The following is a 6,000-nucleotide window of genomic DNA, read 5'->3' as shown; positions in this document are numbered from 1 at the left end:
ACTTCAAAATTGGCGACATGAAAATTATTTGAAGTGAACGCTGCACCGAAATATATGGCGTGAGGGCCGTCCTGTCGGTTGATGCAGGACGAAACTAGAAGGGCCTCACAGACAGGCCTACCTGGGCCTACCCACACATTTGAAATGTCTGCCAGACGGCTCTGACGTCACCATGTCTGTCGGTCGTAGGATGCACTGTAGGCGCACCCGAAACGTGCGCTGATTGCACAGCAGCGTCGGTTGCTGCCTTGGGCCAGTACACCCCTCCCATTCCCTGCGCTCGAGGAGAGCTTTTCCGGGGATGCTATAGGTGTGACCGTTCAACCCCCTTGCCTTACGATTTACTTTACGATTACAGTGATTAAAGCTTTTTTTGTAATTCTTAATTGGTAAGTCTTTTGTAATTCTTAACTGTAAGTCAAGTAACTGTTTATTTTTTTAATACGAAATGTACGTGTGTCACGTCCGGTGGTTCAGCCATCATTAATAATTGATATAATCAATGATGTATAACGTATACCCTTTTTGAATTTCTTTCTATGCATAATGTTGTACGAGAAGCTAAATATTAAATATTATTGTTTATAATCAATATCGAACTATCGTATACTACTCCACATTGCGTGCGATAGAATAAGGAAAACTCGTTCCTCATTTGAATCTTACTGAATGAAAGAACCTTCGTAGCGAAACCATTTCACTAAATGATCAAGTCACTTTCAAATATAAATAGTGACCTAATATCCGCTGAAGATTGTCCATCAAGAATCGATGAGCAATAAATTGTTCATCACCCCACGTGTGACGTAGATGTAATACGATCTGGCTACGAGAGTGACAGAGAGGAAAGCAGATAAGAAGAAATTCGTCTAGGAGATACGCAGAGTAATATGATTTAGCTAATAGGAGGATGGGAAATTCAATGGAAGAAAATGACGCGATAATCACCTGACGAAATTAATAACAAAGGATTGATCGATCTATAAAAGGGATGACTCCTCATTAGGAGCTCAGTCTACAAAAATTCAGTCTGCAATCAGTATATTTTATTAAATAATCATAGTTCAATCAATACGCAGTCAGTCATTCAGTCAACAACAGTCAGTCTACAAATCCATTCCACAATCAGTATTATTATTATTAATCAAAGTTTGTATCATTACCAGTCGATCAGTACGTGGTGTAAAAAATCATTATTGTGCGTGAAGTTAAGAAAAGACAACCCAGAAGTCCTCACCACAAGGAGATAGTTTTCGTTACAGCGAACAAGAAATCTACTTAGCGGTAATTACTAACAAATTATAATAAGATTTCGATAATATTATGTATCCCCGAAATGTGGAGCTTAAAATATAGTTTTGATTTATTTTTATTCAAACAAATAAAATATCAAATCATTTATTAAAGAAACTATCCAACTTCGATTTCCACATTCCGATTTCCACGAAGCCGATGAATGCAGGTAGGTTCAAAACTGCGTTATATCTCAATTCTAATCTTTCCAATCATTCAAATTAAATTTCAATTTTAACTATTTAATTTTTTTTATTATACGTCCACCTTAGTATCAAAGTTATAAATTGATATAAATATTTCCTCCTCCTTCCCTTCTTTCTCTTCCTCCTTCTCTTCTTTCTCTTCCTCCTTCTCTTCTTTCTCTACCTCCTTCTATTTTTTCTCTTCCTCCTTCTCTTCTTCCTCTTCTTTCTCTTCCTCCTCCTCTTCTACTTCCACTTCCTCTTCCACCACCTCTTCCTCTTCCTCTTCCTCCTCCTCCTCCACCCCGCTGGCCATATCTGATTTTGAGCAACTTTTTCTTCAGTTGCTGAAGCTGCAATACAAAAACGAAAATGAAATTTTTTTTAAAAGTTTCCAAAATTGAAAATTTACAAAAATTTGTGTATATGTACGTACTCTATGCATCTCCATCCTGACCTATATCCAGGGTTCTTGTCTTCTGGTCTCTTCTTGGCGACCCAAGGTCGCCATTCGCGACGTTTGCGATCGCGATCGTCGGTGCGACCGCGACCGCGATCGTCGGTGCGATTTGCATGAAATATGCATTTCGCTGACTGCGTCCTTCACACTCTCTATTCTGCCTGGCTTCCTCCACCCCGCTGGCCTGGCCGTATCTTATTTTCAGTAATTTTTTCTTCAGTTGATGAAGTTGCAATACAAAAACGAAAATGAAATTTTTTTTAAAAGTTTCCAAAATTGAAAATTTACAAAAATTTTTGTATATGTATATACGTACTGTATGCATCTCCCACCTCACTATATCCAGGGTGGTGGTCTCCCGATCTCTTCTTGGCGAACCCACGGTCGCCATTCGCGACGTTTGTGATCGCGATCATCGGTGCGATCGTCGTCGGTGCGACCGCGATGAAATATTTATTTTACGGACTGCATCCCTAACAATCTTTATTCTGTCTGGCATCTGAAAGCAATTTACAAATTATTGTAGTATGTAGTAATAAATATTTGTCTTGTATTCTAATGTACTGTGAAAATATGTTTATAAACTTGAAATAATTTTATACGTTTTATACGGTTTTACGGCAAGGACGGGATCGAGGGTACCCAGGTACGGACGGAAATCACGTGGCGATGACAGTCCCAAACGCCGCGCCGCACAGTGGGTAAAATCGACGTTCTAGCTGTTCACGGGCTAAAAACTCAAAGTCCTCATATCGATTTTTAACGAATGCACAATGTTTCTTAAATGTCTATTACATTCGAAAACGATAATATTAATTAAAGCTATTAAAAACTCTCGTTACAATAAACGTTCAAAGATCAAACTTTTTCAGATACGATTTATCACCGAAAAAATTCCTTTTCTTCATAATGATGTCCTGAAAAACCTACTGAAGATTAAGCGACCAATTTTTTTTTTATATGAAGAATGTATATCTATGTTGAGAACGCACAAGAAACTAAACGTCATTGTTCATAATTTATTATGAAAAAAAATATTTAATGAACTAAGGAAAATCGTCGAAGTTTTTCACCTTTGACAAGGGATAAAGTTGTCATTCCCGGGGATTCCCATGGTCTGACAAAGTGGAACATTTTCGGCAAGATCTCCTCTAAAAGATCGTGCAAAATTTATACCCGGGACGACCCGGGCAACCGTAGTTATGATAGTTTAAAGCGTCGCGTGACACGCGCACAGTGGTGAGTTCGATCGAAATCGTGGCCAAATTATTCATTATTCACACGAGTTTTCAGACACTTCCGGTGGTGTGACAAAAAAATGTTTCCTACAAAAAGTAATCAGTACACAGTCTTTTACAAATATCAATACAAAAAATTTCCAAAAAAAATTTTTTTTCAATAAAAAATTGTGGTCACCTTCATTATTTATTTATAACTATATATTTTTTATTCAATAATGTTATAGCTGACGGCAAGACGAATCCAACGACCTATTTAATGTGGTCTTTATGTATTGAAATAATGGTGAAATAGGCGTGAACACCCAGTTTTCAAATATTATTCATTATTCACACGAGTTTTCAGACATTTCGGGTGGTGTGACAAAAAAATGTTTCCTACGAAAGTAATCAGTACACAGTCTTTTACAAATATCAATACAAAAAATTTCCAAAAAAATTTTTTTTCAATAAAAAATTGTGGTCACCTTCATTATTTATTTATAACTATATATTTTTTATTCAATAATGTTATAGCTGACGGCAAGACGAATCCAACGACCTATTTAATGTGGTCTTTATGTATTGAAATAATGGTGAAATAGGCGTGAACACCCAGTTTTCAAATATTATTCATTATTCACACGAGTTTTCAGACATTTCGGGTGGTGTGACAAAAAAATGTTTCCTACGAAAGTAATCAGTACACAGTCTTTTACAAATATCAATACAAAAAATTTCCAAAAAAATTTTTTTTCAATAAAAAATTGTGGTCACCTTCATTATTTATTTATAACTATATATTTTTTATTCAATAATGTTATAGCTGACGGCAAGACGAATCCAACGACCTATTTAATGTGGTCTTTATGTATTGAAATAATGGTGAAATAGGCGTAAACAGCTAGAACGTCGATTTTACCCACTGTGCGCCGTAGCCAAACTACAAGACGGCACGTACCGGGCCCATGTTCAATAGGGGTGTCCCTACCATAAAATCCGTCCAGCGCGGCCGCTACATTTTGCATCTCAATCTCAGAAATCGATAATGTCGTCTTTGAATTCGGGGATTCTTTTCCCTCAGGCACTGTGACAGAGAATTGAATTAATTAATTGTTTATTATTTTATATTCAATAACACAATTTAATTGGGAAGATAATAGGTACTCACGCTCACGTCCTTTCCTCCTTGAATAAAATACGACACGCGGCGAGGCGCCGCGGCACGCTTTCGATTATATTATTGAAAGCATCGATCTCGACCACCAAGTTGCTCTTTCGATTCATTCCTTTCCCCTCGGAATCTGTAACAGAAAGAGGAAATTTATTAATTATAATAGAAGTAATTGCGATGTCCGTGACGAATGGTACTCGCGCGGATTACAGATACTGTTACAGAAGCATCCGCCACTAGACCACTCGGAATTGTCGCAGTCGACATTAGCGTTGGGGCGAAGGCTGACGGAGGGTGTGGGTGGACCGTCCACATGGAGGATATCGGCAGCTCGTATTATCAGCCGCTCGGGCAGTACCAGCAACAACAGCAGGCCGGACAGCAGCAACTCGCGCAGCAAGCTCAGCAACAAAGCCAGGCGCAACAGGCTCAGCAATACGCGGCCTCGTGTTCCTACGATTTGCCACCACTATATCCTCCTGGATATCCGCCCGCGGCGAATCAATCGCCCGGACTTCACGAATATCTGGACCACCCGGATGCCTTCCACGGCTGGTCTCATCATCACGCTCATCACGATGCGCATGTCCAATACCAACATGATTGTAGCGGTGACGAAGCTAACCCCGTGGTCGTCGCCGGAGAACCTGGTCCGCCGATCACCGTCAGCGGAAGCGAGATCAGCAATCCCGGCGCATCAACCACTGTGACCTCTAAGAACAACAACAATCTCAGGAGACCCCACGACTGGTTGAAGAAGTCGTCGTACGGTCCAGGTTAGTAAACTTTCTCGCTTTTCTTCCTCCTAGTGATACCTACGCATTTCCGAAAGAGACCAAGAGCGCAACATTTCGACAGAGTTTCACCGACAATCAAGACAACTACGTTTTATTTTCCATCGGCTCGGTGGAACTCTTAGGCCCCCTACACACGTCCGTTCTTCTAACGTGCGGTACCGGAATTGCGGTCTGAAATATGTACTATGGATTTAACATCCGTTTTTCTAACGTGCGGTAACGGAATCGCGGTAAATATTGTATTGCGGCGCCGCAACTACGGCTCAAACAAACAGTAGCGCGTTATAACTAGTTGGGGCCTTGGGCAAAGTAGAATTCCGGGGCCGCGCTAACCCCAACTAAATAACTTTATGAGAAAAACGTAGAATTTGGATCTTGGTTTGTGTTCGGGGACCTCTTTTGCTTGGGGCCCCAGTTTTTTCGTTTCTAATATCTTCTTCACTACAAGACAACTTGTGATGACCACTTGTAGGATGATGCTCATCCACTGTTGAAATAATACTATATTTCTTGGATGAAATACTTAACGATTGGGATTAGAATAATAACCTTTGATTTATACTGCCCCACGATTCTTCACTTCACTTTCTACTACTCTCTAGACTGCACACTGCACTCACACATTTATTCATACACATACACGTAATTTATTCGTAATTTTTATTCGCTGGTTACAATGTCAACCGGTAAAAACGTCTGGATGCGGTTTACACTTTGTCGTATTATATATAAAATAATCATTTAGCTAACGTTGCACGCGGTTGCGATGTATATATTAAGAAATGAGGATATAAATACTGTTAGTATAGGGCAGACACTCAGTATGAACATGGTACGCACGCTTCCCAGTTTTTTCGTTTCTAATATCTTCTTC

This window comes from Lasioglossum baleicum, chromosome 19 (genome assembly GCF_051020765.1).
Source record: "Lasioglossum baleicum chromosome 19, iyLasBale1, whole genome shotgun sequence".
Taxonomy (NCBI): domain Eukaryota; kingdom Metazoa; phylum Arthropoda; class Insecta; order Hymenoptera; family Halictidae; genus Lasioglossum; species Lasioglossum baleicum.
The sequence above is the reverse complement of the archived record's forward strand: the minus strand, read 5'-3'. Positions refer to the sequence as shown.